Source organism: Triturus cristatus, chromosome 6 (genome assembly GCF_964204655.1).
Source record: "Triturus cristatus chromosome 6, aTriCri1.1, whole genome shotgun sequence".
Taxonomy (NCBI): Eukaryota; Metazoa; Chordata; class Amphibia; order Caudata; family Salamandridae; genus Triturus; species Triturus cristatus.
Window position 1 is genome coordinate 573982953 of NC_140589.1, and position 18048 is coordinate 574001000.

The following is an 18048-nucleotide window of genomic DNA, read 5'->3' on the forward strand; positions in this document are numbered from 1 at the left end:
GTGGCGCGGAAATCCGCGCCGTGCTGAAGGGGTTAAAACAGTTTAAAACCTTTTTTAAAAAGCACAACCTTGTCTTATATTCATTATAAAAAAAAAGAAATCCATCAAATAGCTAAGACTGCTGTCTACCTCACAAAGAAAATCATTAACTTTCTTTCTTTGTACATGTGCAAATGAGCAATTATAAACACTCCCTTATTATATTGCAAGTGAGCTTGATTTTATAGCCCATGACCACCCCAAAAATGTTGCTACTGCAACAACAATAGTAGAAGACGTGTCGGAGCGTAAAATTCTTAATGCTTCATTGCTCCTCTGGTGCCTAATAGTTTACAAATTGGGCCCAGCCAAGCACGTCGAGGGGCAGCATAGGCGAGGCATACAAACAAAAGATGGGCAAGTGTTTCCTCTTTGGCCTGGCAGGCCGGGCAGGTGGTATCACTTCCTTGTGCCCATCTAGCGGTAAACGCTCTGGTTGGTAGTGAACCCACCCTGAACTGAAAGAATAATTTCCGGTCATGCGACTTTGTGATTAAATCCAAGTATTTTTCTACCCTGGGAGTTATTTTGACTTCCAAAAAGCCACCGGTTCATGAGGATGTCTCATTGCTTCTGCATGTGTTATGTACTACCATTTCCCAATACTTTTCCTTTAGGATCTCTTTTGGGGGGAATAGGGAACCTGTTGGATCATCCCAGAGTGCTGACATACCCATGGATGCTAGGGTGTCTCTAACCTCCCATAGCCATTTACTTAGATGGAAATTATCAGTCTTTAGGATGTCTGTAAGGCCTGCAGCATACAATGCTAATTCAGGTGTACTCCAAATTCTCCGCCAGTATAGTAGGGGCCGTAATTTGGCTATATCTGCCAGTGGTTTTCTTCCAAGATCGTAGAGTAGGGGGCACACAGGGGTACTTTGTGGAAGAATCGTAATCTTGCGTAGGAACCTATTTCCGGCTCCAGTGAGCTTTGACAGGTTCTCGCAGCCCCAGAGTTCTGCCCCGTACAATGCTGAGCTAACCACCTTCATGTTATATATTTGGAGTACTGGTCGGATTGGTTTCATGAGTGAGGTGTTATACTTAAGTTGGAGCACTCCTGCTAATTGCTGATTCTTTAGGGTTGCCAAGTCAATCTGATGGTTCCATTTAAAATCGTTCTGTATGTTAACCCCCAAATAGGTAAAAGCTTTGACTTGATCTAGGGGACGATTGTTCATTAGGAAGCCTCCTTTGAATGATCGTGTGGGTTAAAAGCCATGCTTTTCGTTTTAGATACATTAACTTCCAAGCCCCTTGTACAACAAAACTCCTCGAATATCACGAGGGCTCGTTGGAGCCCACTCTGGGTTTTTGAGATAATTAATGTATCATCTGCAAACATTAAAATAGTGATTTTTTCGCCCGCTATTGTTGGGGCAACAGTTGCAATAGGTTCCATACAATTCACAATACCGTTGATGAACAAGGAAAACAACGTAGGTGCCATGACGCAGCCCTGTCTAACACCTCTCTCGACAGGGAAGGGACTAGTAACTTTTCCTTGTGAGCGCCAGCGGATTTTAGCTTAATTATCCTCATGAAGTCTCACAATAAGACTTAATAGTTCAAGTGGCATCCCCATATTTTGCAGGACCGCCCAGAGTTTGGCACGGGGGACCAGATCGAAAGCTGACTTAAGGTCAACAAAAGCAGCATACAGGCTGCCCTTGCCCAGGACCACCGTCTTCCAATAAATCAGGTTAAACCGAAACACCTGGTCGATGGTGCTGGTATATGCCCGAAAGCCAACCTGTAGAGGGGATAAGATACCATTCTCATCTATCCAGTCTTGCAACTTGTTGAGAACAAGTCGCCCCATTACCTTCTGTAAATAATCTAATAAGCTAATAGGTCTGTAGTTACCTGATTGGGATTTATCCCCCTTTTTATACACAGGGATAATTTCGGCCCCTTTCCAGGATTCGGGCACAGGCGCACCACTGGCATCCACATTGGCCAACAGGAGGATATATTGGCTCCATTTGGCGATATCATGCAAAAATATGTCCGCCGGAATGCCATCGGGACCTGGGGCTCTACCCCCCGTTACTGATCTAAGTGCTACTTCAACATCAGCCCTGCAAAAAGCTCTTCCTTGATAGAATAAGTAGCTCGGCTCTTCTTGATATGGCTCTGCTACATTACGAGCATATTGGGGTTTGAAATGTTTGACCCAGTCCTCCTGGGTCACATGATTTTTTGGCTGCTGCAGCTGGCCACCTCAGTTCCATTTTATGATGTTCTAGAGGTGCTTGGTGTTACCTGTGGCACATGCCTCCTTAAGATCTTGCCATCTCTCCTCGTCCCAATCTCTCTTTGCCTTTTTCTGAGAGCTCCTATATTTTTGCCTAGCTGATCGGACAGCAGCAGGATCACCTACTCTAATTGCTTGTGCTAGCCATGCATGCGCCATTCTACATGCCTTATTAAACCAATGACTAGCTTTCAAACTTTGATTACTTAGCGGCTTACCCCTGTTTGATGAAATATGTGTGCAGGAGAGCAAAGAATAACTTATGAGTGGAGATGGTAGCCTCGAGGACCTCGGGTTTACCTGTGCAAGCCTCTATCTCGGCTATAGCATCATCAATATCCTTGATGATATTAGATATGAGTTCGGGCTTCTCTAATATCTTCACCCATTTTAAGCGTCTTATGTCATTGGTGGGGACAACGTCAAGGGCTTGCACTTCACCGCCTATTGGTGTTTGTGCCTTCTGTCGTGATAGCCTAAACGAGGCGCACAATGGGTTATGATTGCTCTCTAACCTGCCCCTCACTGTCATGTCGTCCATCAGATGCCATAGATTTAGACTAATTAGTAGGAAGTCAATCGACTAGCTCAAGATCCGTTATCAAATGTATTTGCCCCACCTCTGTCAGAAACGGAGCTACCGTTTGCCGCCCTTAAACCTTTCTCCAAGCAAATAGAATTAATTTGGATAACCACATCTGTCCATTGTTTTATGGGTGCATGCTCCAACTTTGGAATACCCCACTGGGCATCTTCCTTTTCCATGAGGTATTGTTCATCATTAGCTAGGGGCTCAAACAGCGAATTAAAATCACCGCTAATAAAACACCGGATTCCCCCGAATAATGATCCAGAAGATCGTCAAGAGCCGCTAAAACTCCTGACTTCTTCCCTCTAACTCCTGTAACATAATCATTATAAATCTCTATGTTCCCATGGGGACCCATATTCAATCTTATGGCAATTATATTGTTGCTTTGGGTCTCAAGTACCTGAATATCATAGCCTAATTCTTGTCTGACTCAAATTGTCAGTCCCCCTGACGGATGGCCCCTTGTACCTCTTATGGCCGGAACATAATCATTTAAGTAACCTAAACAGTGAAGGGGAGCCACCAACCAGGTTTCTTGGAATAGGGAGATGTCGTGACCCTCAATGAAATCATGCCATTCGGGAGATACAAACTTTGAGTTGAGTCCTGCAACGTTCCATGACAACAAGGTTACCCCTTGAGATGAGTGCTCCGCTATCGATGACCCATTCGATCCCTCAGTTGCTGTACTTCTAGTCTCCCTCGGGCCCTCCTCGGAACGCAGGGATGTTATCATTTTTCTTACAGTTCGATCAGGGCCTACGCTCAAACACTTAGGACTAGGGGAATCATCCCTTGTAGGTGAACAACCATTTTGGGGTTCGTGATGCATATGGGGCACATACTTGAGTCAATCGTTGGTCTCCAGTGAAGAGTATTCCATCTGTCTAGTGAAGATCTGCCTAGAATATTCCCTACCCTGGATATTCGTTGGGGATCGTCTAAACTGAATAGAGGATGAATCTGGAGAACTAGTTTCAAACTCCAGAGCAATGAGATTTTCAGCAAGATCTGCCCTTGCTAGTGTGAGCTCAATGCAATCCAACTGATGAGTTGGAGAGGTAAGCCTACGAGCCTTGGTAATGTCTTCCCTAATCACTGAGCAGCATCCTCTAACATACCGAATCCAATGAATGGATTTGTTTGTTAGGGAGTCCGCAGTTTCCTTACCTTTACTAAAGTCATATTTGGGTACATTCACCATATAAACTCTATGTGGGAGGGGCGCATTCAAATCTACCAAGTCAGTTTGGGTACTATTCTGGAGCTGTTTAATTTGGGAAGAGTAGGTGTATCTGCTCTGTGGAGTCTGTTCCTTCATATTTGCTGACCTACCATGCTTAATAGCATTCCCTTCTCTACGATGGGGTAGACTCATAGCTGGAGAGGGTGATGGCGTTGAATTTTGAGTCAAGGCTACGGTGGGCACAGTTAAATGACCAGACAGGGCGGTGCTTTTAGCACTGACCAGGTTGGAGTGGAAGACTGGGCGTGGGGTAACTATGCTCTGTATAGGAGGCTTCCCTTCGCAGTAAAAGCGTAACTGTTTTGGTTAGGTCCTCGATCATTGTTTTTATTGTCACAGTTTCAAGCCGAAGAAAATTAACCAATTGGGTCATGTCCTTAGCGTCGTTATTCCCAGCAACGATCCCGGCATAGCTGGGTGGTGGTGCTTGCGGTGGTTGTGGACTTGCTTCCTTGTCACTATCAGGCACTGTTAGCAATGGAGAGAACCTATTTGTGCAATTAATAATGAGATCTAGCTGTGGCAGGTTGATACAAGTGGAACTATTAGGGGGATTATCTTGCCTTTTTTATCATGTTTCCTCTCGAAACTCGTAGCAATAGACCCCTTTTTTCCTGTTTTGAAAAACACTGCTGGGATGGCGGAATTGCGGTTAGGGCTTCGGTTGGTGGTTTGGGTATTTCTCAGGGGGACTGTATCACTACCATCTTGTGTATTAGGTTCTGACTCTAGTATGTTCTCACACTCGCTAATAAGAGTGCCAATGCGGTCAAGCACACAATTGCTGCCTGCATGTTTGAGCACTTTCCTGGCATTTTTCCGCTTACTACTCTTACTATTACCACTGCCCCCCCACATCCTTCCATAGATTTTCTTTTGCCCATATTCCTATAGTGAACAGTACCCCAACCCGCACAAATTTCTGTAGCTGTTCTTGGTCAGTCTATAGTTGATGTAGGAGTATTTTCCAACATACAGTAACCTCCACCAGTGTAACCACCTAAGAGAACTGAAAGTTTCGGGACAGGACTTCTCTTTAATTGTATGAAACCTCAAGTAGGGGACACAGGAAGAATCTGTACCTTATTTCGGGTTTGTATAACAATCCAGAGTCCGGGCCCCAAATGAAAGAGGGGTGGCCCAGCCCAGCCTCTTCCGGTCTTTGATGGGCAAGGACGGGCCCGCCCTTGGCCTGGGCTTCGCCCGCACGTGTCCCGCGCTGAGAGAACCCCTGTTGGAATTTGTAGGCGCCCCTGGCGCAACTGGTCCCGTGGCATTGGCGGCAGCAGAATGCTGTACCGCTAGGGAGGCTGGGGGATGTAGTTCTCCCTGCTCCCGGTCTCCTCGTCACCTCTCCTTGCCCCTAACGAGGGGCGGCCGGCAACAATGGCAACGCAGGTCAAAGGGGGCTTTCATGCTACATGCACTATGGGCTGTTTAGGGCCTACCCCAGGGGTGACATGTGTATTAAAAAGGGACTTTTAGGCTTGGCAAAAAGGTTATTTTGCCAAGTTGAATTGGCAGTTTAAAATTCCATACCGGCTCCAATGGCAGACCTGGGAGATGTGTTAAGGGGCTACTTAAGTGGGTGGCACAATAATTGCTGCAGACCCACTAGTAGCATTTAATTTACCAGACCTGGGTATATGGTTTACCACTTTACTAGGGATTTATAAGTAAATTAAATATGACAATCAGGTGTAAGCCAATTTTACCATGTTTTAGTGAGAGAGCACAAGCCTTTTAGCAGTGATAAAGAGCTAGAGTCCTAAGGCCAACAAAACGAATTCAGCTAAACAAGAGGGGAGAAGGCAAAAAGTTTGGCGGAAGACCACCCTAAGGCTGACAGGTCTATCTACTTTCACCACCTCCACTCACATCAAATCCCTTAATGTAACCATGACAGTTCTAACATTTCTAACTTTAAACCTGTATATAATCAACCCCTGAGTCAAGACTTCCCATCCTCCCTGCAAACTGGTGCCCCAGTTGTTATGATGTGGTGTTAGTGTTCTAAAATGGTCAGAAAGATGACATTCCAGCACAGTGCAAACACCCAACATAAATGCATAAGAAGTTGTCGCGTCCCTAGGAAGTTTCAATATAAACTAGAAGTGTCCAATGAAATATTGAATGTATAGCCACCCTGTGTTTAATAGAATGAGTCAGTGCCTTTTGTTCCTATCCAGTGCATTCTCATGTTCCAGTACAGTCTAATTTTTCCTTTCCGGTGAAATAATATGATTTATCTACTTAGGTGTATTGCATTTTGGGGACCTCTACTAATTACACAACATCACTTATAATTCTGTGTTTTAAATTTCCGATTGGTTGGTGAAATAACGCATGTTGTGTTCTTCTGTTAATTTGTATCCCTTTCTTGTTATCTGCCTTTTAGGATTGCACTCTGGATGTCAATTCATTAATTAATTCTGAGGTAATTGATAGGTTATGACAATGTACTCCTAAAACAGCACAAGGCAGGCCTGGGAACTTCCCAGTGTGCCTTTTGAGCACGTTGCATGATGTTAATATAGCCTTGGAGCCCGACATAGCGGGCTCTACCGGTCATTGAAGGCCTGCTCCAGCGTTAAAGGCCCGAGCCGAAAGTGAGGACCTTTAAAAGGACTCTAAGGCTATTTGAACATTTTGCCCCTAGAGGGAAGAATGTTCTAATTTGTAAAACAAAGACCTCACAGAGCTTGAGGGGGTTTAAATCCCCTCAGGTTTCCTGAGGCCTTTGTTCACGGCACCAGCTGTGAAAAAACATTGAAATGTTGATGCTCCGGGCTTCTACCATGCATTAGAAGCCCAGAGCACTCCATTGTCTTTAATGCAGTGCTCAACATTTCAATGTTCTAATAAATGTTAGAAGAACAAACAGGGATTAAAAGTTGCATGGAAAACAAAACTATTTTGGGTGTGTGTTGAAAATGCATCATCACAGTTGACTTCAACTAGATATGCAGTGTAGCATTTTTAAATATTTGAAGCTTATGCCACAAGCCTACACACTTTTAATATTGTTATAAAGCTTTGAATATATGGTTAGGAAAGGAAATGTTATTGTGGGAGGTGCCCCTTTTTTCTTTATTTTTGATCATGTCAACCTTTAAACAGGACCACGCCTGCTCTTTTTCTTTCATCCCTACGTGCAGGCTTGGCCATCGTTAGAACACATGTCACGTACATTAGCATATTCCATTAATAACAAGAAGCTGTTGACATTTACTACTACCCAAAAGCACCATGAATGGAATGCCTTTTTAACACATGATTGTTTTCTTTGTTTCATTTTTTTCCTTAAGCTATTGCATTGTTTAAACTTGATTTCCCTGAGGTGTAGGAGAGATAAGCATACTCCAGCACAGTTTGATTCTGCATCGCCTTTTGTATTTTTCTTTTTCAACAAAAACTCTCATTTCCTAAATTAGTAGAGTTCCCATCAGTGTGCCAACCCACAGAAGCTAAGTGCATCTAGACCAGTGATACTCAAAGTCAGTCTAGGGGTCGCATGCCATGAGCTGCTGTTTACCGAAATCAGCACTAACATTAAAAAAGATGTGATATAAACGGGCAAGCATATATTTAAAGGTTAATTGACGCTAAAGAAAGGAAGTAACTAGGGTGTCCTCCACCACTTAACTTTAGGAACACTTTAAGTTTTAAAGACATCTTGAAGCAAACTGTAAAAATATGATAAAGAGCCTTATTATGAGTTTGGCAATGTAAGAGCGGGACCGCCCTGCTCATGCACAGCATAACCCGTGCAAGAACCGCTCGCCATAACATGAGTTTTCTCCTGGCCTAGCTGGCAGTTCTTTGGCATTCCCAGGGCGGTATCTCTGAAATAGGCACTGCAATGGGAACGTCAAAGGCAGTGCCTGCACAGCTGCAGTCCATGCCGTGCAGGTTCTGGCGTGCATGCACTTAGGGGAAAATGTTATGTCCCCCTGCAGCTGCCCATGCTTTTGTGGTGCAGCTGTGAACCAGAAACAGACACCGTGCCACTGGAGCCCCACTCGGGGACTCTACAAGCAAAATTGCCCCCAAAGAGAACTTAGCACTGGCACTACTAGTGCCTCAAGGAGCGCCAACACCGCACCGCTCTGCCCCACTCACCAGGACTTCTCCGGTCACCAGGGCTTCTCTGGGTGCTTCTCATATGGCGGGGCGGGCACCAACAATGTCCGTTCTCTGCCTTGGGACTCCTCCAGCACGGGTGTCTCTCCTTGCAGGAGAAGACTTGTGGGGCTCCCACCGGCACACGGGGGCGCCACCTACAAGCAGGCTTCCGCAATGCCTGACTTCCAGTGCTCGACAACCCACCACAGGGCTTCCTGGGGGCTAGCTCTGTCCTTGGTCAGGCGGTCCACCTGACTTCCGGTTTTCGCGGCCCTTGCTCTCAGTGGCAGTTTCACCGCTGCTGGGTGGGTTGTGGGTTCCTGCTTCTTGAGGCTGACAATTGCTGGCTGGGCACCCGCCAACAAGAGCAAACAGACAGCGGGGTAGGCTCCCGCTTTCAGGAACACAAAAAACAGCGGGGTAGGCTCCTGCCTTCAGTGACACCAATGCGGGGTGGGCTCCCACCTCCAAGGCATCAATGCGGGGGAATCCCCATGTCGGGATTCCCTCCAAATATGTTGTAGCTCAGCGCTGCAAAGTCCCAGCACTCTCCCCATCCTGGGAGAGAGATATAGCGCTCACAGGGTGCTCAGGCAAAGTTTCAGGGGTACAAGACTGGGCTGAGGCAAGCCAGCTCACAGGATCCTCCAGCAGGGAGGCAGTCCCTCGTGGTGGTACCTCCAAAAGCACAAGGAAGCACAATCCCACCATGGGGTCACAGCCCCAGTACTTATATCACATTTTCCTTTGTTCTGCCCTGGCACAGGACTGGGGGGAACCAGTCCCAACTGGTTCTGGGGGTATTGGAGCACTTTGTTTACAGGGCTCTTCTTCCCCTTTGTCAGGTGGGGGCTCGGTCATCAGACACACCACAGGGAGCAGAGCCAGCATTCACCTAGGCAGGCACAGAGCTATTCAGGGTCAGGGGACTACTCCTCCCACTACTTCAACAAGCAGTCATGTCAAAAGTACTCACAAGGGCAGAGTGCAAATAATATTTAATTCATTTACTGGGGGAACCACCCAAATCCCCTGCTTTATAATTTAACTTTACTACTACCCACCCTAGCCCATACCTTCCTTTACCACTACCCATTCCTAAACACTAAATTTGATATATCGTTTAAACATTTCCATCTTTAAGGGGAGATCCCACAACCCCACCTTTTTTAACTTGTTCCTAGCCTTCCTTTACCACTACCCATGCCTAATTCTAAAATTTCCTATACCTCCCTTTACCATTACCTACCCTCTAAGCACTACAATTACTCATACCTTCCTTTACCACTACGAACCCCTAACTCTTAGTAGTTACCCTTACCTCCCTTTACTACTATCCAACACTGAAGGTGGGTATTTATAGTTAGAATCTTCTTTCAATAGGAGAGAAATTGTTCCTTTTCCAAATGACTTTGTCATCATTTTTAGAATCTTAATGAAACTTTCCAAAAACACATGCTCTCCCACCTCACCGTAAAACTAGAAATGTTGGGGGTGATTCATCAAACGGGGATCGATAGAAAAGTGGGATCCCAAAACACATTTTTCCCATTCATTTTTCCATAGGAAATTTAGACATAGCTACAGCCCAAATTGGTGAACTGATTTATACTAAATTTGGCAGAAAGCTAGATCTAAGTCCAGAGAGCGTGCTGCTGGACCTAATATCCTTGGCGTGGTTTTCCCCCATTTTGTTTACCTTTAATCCTCCTAGTTTCGCTGACCTTGTTTTAGCTCTGCACAATTTTCCACTGTTAACCACTGCAAAAGTGTTTTTGCTCTCCCCCTAAAACATGGTAACATTGGCTGATACCCTATTGCCACATTTAATTAACTTGTAAGTCCCTAGTACATTGCTACTCCATGTACCAAGGGCCTATAAACTAAATATTACTAGTGTACCTGCATCACTCATTGTTTCACCCACTTAAGTAGTCCTTTAAACATGTCAGGTCTGCCATTTCAGCTTAATCGTGCAATTGTAAACTGCTATTTCAACCTGTCAAACAAAACCTTTTGCCAGGCCTAAACTTTCCTTTTTAATACATATGTCACCCTACAATAGTGCATATATAGTCCACAGGGCAGGGTGCAGTGTATCTAAACCTTGGGCATGTATTTAAACTTTTACATTTCCTGGTAGTGAAAAACTCTTAAATTCATTTTTCACTACTACAAGACCTGCCTCTCCAATAGGAAAACACTGAGTTAAATGTTTACATTTAATAAGTGATAACTTTTAATTGTGAGCAGGTAGGAATATCGAGTTTGGTGTCTAAAGAATTATAATTTAAAACCCTCTCTAATGATTAACTTAGATCTTAAGTCACAATTCGAACAATGCCACTTTTAGAAAGTTGGCATTTTCTTGTCCTAACCATTTGATACTTACAGCCTGTACCCTGGGTCACATGACTAGGTGTAGCAGGCAGTTGGTCTTTGTGTATTGCTCCCAGACAGCAAGATCAATCAGGAATAGGTGCTGACAGGATAGGCCATCCCTGACTTGATGAGGGGAAGGAGCTGTCACCTACCACACTTACAAATCACAAAGCCTCTGCCTGAGCACACTTACAAAGCCACTCAAATTCACCAGTTATAGTTATCTCAAATAACTATAACCCATGCCCTAAGGTAACTGTATCTCACGGCCTCACCATGCACTGCTAATTCGCTCACATATTATATCAGGTATTACATGTTCTATTACATCATTGATAATATCACAGCAACATTTGCAGTGCCATCATTGATGACAAACTGTGAATTGAGAAGGCATACGGATACCCTCTATAAGAGCATTTTACCACCTTTTACATTGCCCTTCGCAGAAAATACCAATGGCAACCAAATTGCATATAATGTTGCTGAATCAATACTGTTCGATCCAATGTGATCCTGTAAATTTAACAGTGATAGGCAGAAATGGCTTACCCAAATTAGTATCCATGATACTTCTTCCAACCTTTGTATACTCATGAAGGGGTTGATAGCACATGTAGTACATGTATGCCTTCCATTTTATCTCAATTCTCTACAAAACAATTCACGCAGCTTATTAAATATAAACGATTTTCGGAAAAAAGAGAAGGCCTTCAGTCTAGATCATAGGTACTCACAAACAGTTTCCGAATGGCCATAAAGTTTGGCCTGTGGTGTGTCCAAGGGCCACATTGGTGTCTGCAGAGTGGTGGTTTGAGTAGAATTGCACAATATAAAACCAGAAAACATGAGATCCATCCAGGCTTCCCCCATGACCAAATTGTGTGATCCTACTTAATTGCTTTATTTCACTTTCCCTCCTTTTTCTTCATTATCACATATCACCTTGAAATACATTACTTCAGTATGTGTGCTGAACAAAACTTTCTCCTGTGTTTGGTGTAATAAAGGCTAATGTTATTTATGTATAAAAGCAACCCATGCCACCCAAAGGGAGCAAATAACAACTGACTTGCCTCTTAGTTCACTATTGGCATTGTTGTTGGGGTTGGGGGTAAGCATTAACGTTTCTAAATTCATATTTCAAAACGATCACTTTGAAAAATATATACTTCTCAATGCATTGATATAATAAGGTGAAACGGTTCTCCATTGTTGGACTTGGCCCTGTTTGCAGGTTCATCCCTGAACTTTTTCCCTTCCTCCTAGCCTTATTCTGACATGGTGTTGGTGGTTCTAGGACTCTGGGCACTTAAGCACTGCTGTCCAGTGTAAAGTGTGTGCTCTCTGTGGTAAACATGGTAAGATTGGTCTACACCTATTTGGCGTATTTACTTTATCTGTCAGTCCCCAATAATGTGGTATCTCATATACCCGGGGCCGGTAAATTAAATGCTACTGGTGTGCTTTCAGCGCTGATTGCGCCACCCACCAAAGTAGCCTTTCAAACCTGTCTCAGGCCTCTGCCATTGCAGGGTCTGTGCGCGCAGTGTTGCTGCCGCTGTGAAATGACGCCTAAAGAGTGGGCCACGTCTGTGACCCCCCTTTTACTGCATGTCAGTCACCTCTAAGGAAGGCCCTAGCTAGCCCTATGGGTAGGCTGCATTGTAGGTGAAAGGTAGGACATGTACCTTAAGTGTGTTACATGTCCTGGTAGTGACAAACAGCCATTTTGGTTTCTCACTGCTGTGAGGCTGCCCTCTCATAGGAATGCATTGGGGATTCCCTGCAACGTGTTTCAGTGGTAATTCCTGATATAAGTGGTGTAGCGTGGTCAAGTTTGGTATGTTTGGAATAGTAATAATAAATGCTGCACAATGGTGTGCGCAGATTTATTATCACTATTTTAGAAATGCCATTTTCAGAAGTTGACATTTATGTGTGCTATGCATCTGCCTACCTGATGTGTATTGCAAGTCTGGCTCTGGAGTGACAGGAGCTTGTGAGGTTTGTGTCTCCAGGGAGGACAGGGTGAGTCAGCGCTAGGCTGGATAGGAGGTAGTTACAGTTAGGACCTTGTTTCTCTTCAAAAAGCGTTTTTTCTTTTTCCAATATCTTTGGCGCCATTTGACGAATCTTCGACAAAGTTCCAAGCTGATGACCAGCTCAAATCAACTCCTGTCTTGAAAGTTTGGGGGTGATTCGTCAAGTGGGGGCCGAGAAAAAAGGGGGGGTTCCAAAACCCGTTTACCCCATGTTTCCCCATGATAATAGGAAACTTTAGACAAAGCTACATCCCGAACTGTTGAACGGAATTACACCAAATTTGGCAAAGAGGTAGGTCTTGGTCTAGAAAGTATGCTTTTTTAAATGGTGCAAATCGATTCAGTAGTTGCTGAAGAATTGAAAAAAAAAATCGATATCTGAGCACCGAGGAGGATTCACAAATCCTTTTGAGCACGAGCTTCATTTTGATTTGCTGTCAACAGTCCAAACCAGGAAGTGTTGGCAGCCATCTTGTGACTCAGTAACTGAGTTACAAAAAACAGTAGAAAGAAAATACAAAAAACAAGAAAAGGGGGCAGAGCTGAAACACCCTGACCCCCTAGGCCTGCTCAACGGGTCCCACAAGGACCCCTAGAGCAAAAAAAAGCTTTACTTCAAAAAAAGAAATCGGCCGAATTTGGGCTGGGTGCGCAAATCTGGCCAGAAAAAAGAAAAACTAATTACAAAACAAGAATTTAATGTGCCTTTGAAGATACGCTTTGCAAGGAGAAGATGACACTGTAAATATGTGTTCTAGATTTTAATGAAGGCACAATCAGTTAATAAGAATTAAACTTTAATGACAGTGTTAGCCAACTCTAATATTCAAATTAGATTCTACGCGGAGTTAGTGCAAATAAAGGAAAGTTACCATATCAGAGCTAAAACGGTGTAGTCATCGGCAGTGCAGACTAAATCATAGCGAAATGAACATTAAACTAAACTATAAATGTTGACTTTTATCACATTTATAGCCATTTGTCAAATCTCATGATGCAATAATAGTTTGTGCATAGTGCCTATGATTATGATAAAGTTAAAAGTGAAAGGTATTGGAAATGATGACTACACAGAGTGTGGGGGCAGGGGGATGTGGAGGGGGCAGTGAGCTCTTGTGTCCTCCACAAAACTAAGCTCTATACTCTTCTCTGATGTTCAGGAGCTCCCCCTCACATGGCACATTGGACTCCTCCCGACGGCCTCAACTCCCCGCACTCCCTCCCCCTTCCCACAGGGCACTGAGTCCCCCTTGCTCCTTAGGACTCTAGGCTCCCTTGCTTTTGTGTTCCCCTGTGGGTAAGGGGCTCTTACCCACAGGGACTTGGGCTACCCGTGCCCCCTATTGAGAAACGCCCCCACACAAACATATGGAACTGGCCTCCTCCTAATCTCCACCGCCTCAGTCCCACCCTACCGGGGCAGTGAGCTTCCCTGCCCTTCACAGGACACAGGTCCTCCCAGCCCCACAGGAAGTGGGCTCCTCATGCCCTCTCATCCAGGGTGTCTAGCCCCTCCCTACCCACCTGCCCCAAGGCCGCTCTGGTAAGAGGACCCCTTGCCTCTCCTCGCTAATGGGTGAGGTAGGAGACCTCACCCCGGCATGTCTGCCTCAGTCCTCGGCCCCATCTCTTGACCGTGGATTGGGCTTCCAGCCATACCTGCGGCCTCTTGACTTCTGAACCCTACTGGGAACCTGCTGGCACCAGCTCCATCAACCCACTGCTTGTGGTTAGGAAGAGGAGAAACACTCGGGTGGCAGAGGAGTCAGGAATGCTTCAAGGAGGCTGCCTCCATCCCTGCGGGGGTGGGCGCTGCTTTACAATATGTCTATATAATGGTGCCGGTCTGCTTGTTGTATATGTGTGTGAGTATTTTCATGTTTATGTACATACATATAATAGGAGCGTGCTCATATATGTTGGTAAGTGATAGCAAAATGTATATAGATATGTGTATTTATATATATATATATTTATATATTCACTGAAAAAACCATAGGTTTCAGGGGCGTTATAGTACAAAACCCTAGAAATTCCCCCGTTATAGTTAGTTCAGCTAACTATAACTCGCGCCTCCGCAATGCACTGCTGATGACGTCACATATTACATCACTCATGACATGGTCAGTGACATCACTGATGACATCACTGATGACATCTGAAATGACATCACTGATGACATCACTGATGACGTCATCCAGTGAGTGTGTGTTTCAGTAAATTTTAAATATGTTTAATATATATGGGGAAAACCTATGGAAGAATGAGTGGGTGTATAAGTGTGTGAATGGATGATTTAGTAGGTGCGTGACTGACTCTATAAGTGAGTCATTAAACGTATCTTACTGCAGACTAGTGACTAAAATGTGTGAATGTCTGTATCTGTCTGTCTATTGGTGTATAAGCCGCTGCATGGTTTTGTGAATAGCTATATGAGTGTCGCTATGGGTTATTGATTGGTTGTCTGAGTATCTGTTTGGGTGCCTGAGTGTTTGTGTGGGTGGGGTGTGTGTGACTCTGCATACATGTGTGAGTGGGTGATTCTATGGGTGCATGGTTTTAAGAGTGCATCTGTGATGGACTGTATGGTTGGGTGAGTGTATGTATGGGTGTGTTAGTGATTGAATGTATATCTCAGTGGTACATGTGTGAGTAACTACATATGTGAAAGGCAGTATATATGTGTGTAAGCGTATATAAGTGGGTATATGTGAGAGTGTGTGATTGTGAGAGTGGCTGTATGGATGAGTGTGTGCTTGTATCAGTGATTGTATAAGAGCGTAAGAATGTGGTACTATTTTTATGAGTAAGTGAACTTGTGTGTGTATAACTGCATAGGTGAGTAAATGGGAGTGTGATTAATTATTTGCATGACTGACTAGGTGTGAGAGTACCTCTATGGATGATTGGTGGTGTGTGAGTGTCTATGTAGGTGTATAAATGCATATGATAGTCCTGTACTGAGTGACTGTAAGTATGAGTGACTGTACAGGTGAGTGAGTGGATGTGTGTGTAGATCTAAGAGTCAATGAGTTGGTATGTAGTTATTGGTATTGGAGTATCTATGGTTTTGAGAATGGACGTCTGAAATTTTGATTGAGTATATCAAAGGGTGTGAGAAGATGCACTAATTTATCACATGGATGACGTAATCAGTGATGTCATCAGTGATGTCATTTCAGATGTCATCAGTGATGTCATCAGTGATGTCACTGACCATGTCATGAGTGATGTAATATGTGACGTCATCAGCAGTGCATTGCGGGGGCGCGAGTTATAGTTAGCTAAACTAACTATAACGGGGGAATTTCTAGGGTTTTGTACTATAACGCCCCTGAAACCTATGTTTTTTTCAGTGAATTTCTAAGGTTTTTTAAATGCCAATTCCTAACTATAACGCCCCTGAAACCTATGGTTTTTTCAGTGAATTTCAAAGGTTTTTTAAATGCTAATTCCTAACTATATCAGGCCTGAAACCTATGGTTTTTTCAGTGAATTTCAAAGGTTTTGTAAATGACAATTTTGAATGTATTAATTGTTATACTGATTTTTTTGATACTGATTTACTACATTTTTTAAACTATTTATCTTTAGATATATTGTTTTTAATTACATTATAATTACATTATACATTACAATACAAAATATACTTTCTCAGAATTAATTAATTTAGTTTAAATACTTGGCAAATAGGCAACAGACTTTTAAGTACAGTGGTTACAGTTGTTGCAATGGGCAACACAATTTCAAACACATAGCAATGTGAATTTCTAGTTAAATGCAATTAGTTACTTTATGGATTACTTTTCTAACCACAGGACTGGATCCTAGATTCAGTCCTTGGACATCTCCTGTAATCAGTTGAGTAACAGCGCTTTGGTTACAGTAGTGATTTTTAAGGCATATTATCATATTTTAAAAGTTGTCACTTAGAAATTTTTTCACATAGAATCACCAATATTATCCTATGGCAGAAAATTCACTTAGCAGATAAGTAGTGTTATAGTTACTTTTTCTTACTCAGTGGTGGATCCTGGATCCAGCACTTACCAACCTCCTGTAAACAGTTGAAAGAATGTGTTTAAGTCATACAGACGATTTTTTAGGAATATTTTTAGTTTGTGAAAATAGACACTTAGAAACTTTCTGGTGAAAACCACACAATGTATTCCTATGGAAGGAAATAAAAGTACTGGTAAGTACGCTTAGAATTACTTTTCAGGGTCAGTGCTGGGCTAAAAGATGCAGCCCTGGGTTCTCTCCTGATAACAGGTGAGTAAATCGGAATTCGTAGTTCGGCCTATTTTAGAGGAATATTTGTACGTTTCAAAAATGGACACTTTGAAAATGTTCTGGTGAAAACCACACAATGGATTCCTATGGAAGGAAATTAAAGTTACTGGTAAGTACGCTTAGAATTACTTTTCAGGGTCAGTGCTGAGCTAAAAGATGCAGCACTGGGTTCTCTCCTGATTACAGGTGAGTAAATCGGAATTCGTAGTTCGGCTGATTTTAGAGGCATATTTGTAGAATGGTGAAGGAAGGGGGAGGGGCCTGAGGTGACCTGTGCAAACACGCCCTGTGGCGCGTTTTAAGTTGGGGAATTCATTCCTATTCAATCCTGTGGTCCCCTGGGGGCCAACTACCCCACAAGGTACCTCCAGTATGCGCCAGGGAGCTGCATTGCAGAGAGGTATTCAGAGGCCACGCCCCTTTTTACAACACTCTGCAACACAGCTCCGTGGCGCTTACTGGAGGTACCTGGTGGGCTCGTTGGTCCCCAGGGACCCTCAGGATTGAAGAGGAATTAATTCCCCAACTTAAAACGTGCCACAGTGCGTGTTTGCATAGATCTCACCTCAGGCCCCGCCCCCTACCTTCACCACTGTGCAAACGGGCTCCGTGGGGTGTTTTAAGTTGGGGGATTAAGTCCCCTTGAATCCTGAGGTCCCCTGGCGGCCAACTAGCCCACCAGGTACATCCAGTATGCGCCAGGGAGCTGCGTTGCAGAGAGGTGTTCAGAGGCCACACCCCTTTTTACAACACTCTGCAACGCAGCTCCGTGGCGCTTAGTGGAGGTACCTGATGGGCTAGTTGTCCCCTAGGGGACCTCTGGATTGAAGAGGAATGAATTGCCCAACTTAAAACGCGCCACAGGGCGTGTTTGCACAGTATCACCTCAGGCCCCGCCCCCTACCTTCACCACTGTGCAAATGCACCCCGTGGCGTGTTTTAAGCTGGGAGATTAAGTCCCCTTGAATCCTGAGGTCCCCTGGCGGCCAACTATCCCACCAGGTACCTCCAGTAAGCGCCAGGGAGCTGCATTGCAGAGAGGTGTAAAAAGGGGCGTGGCCTTATT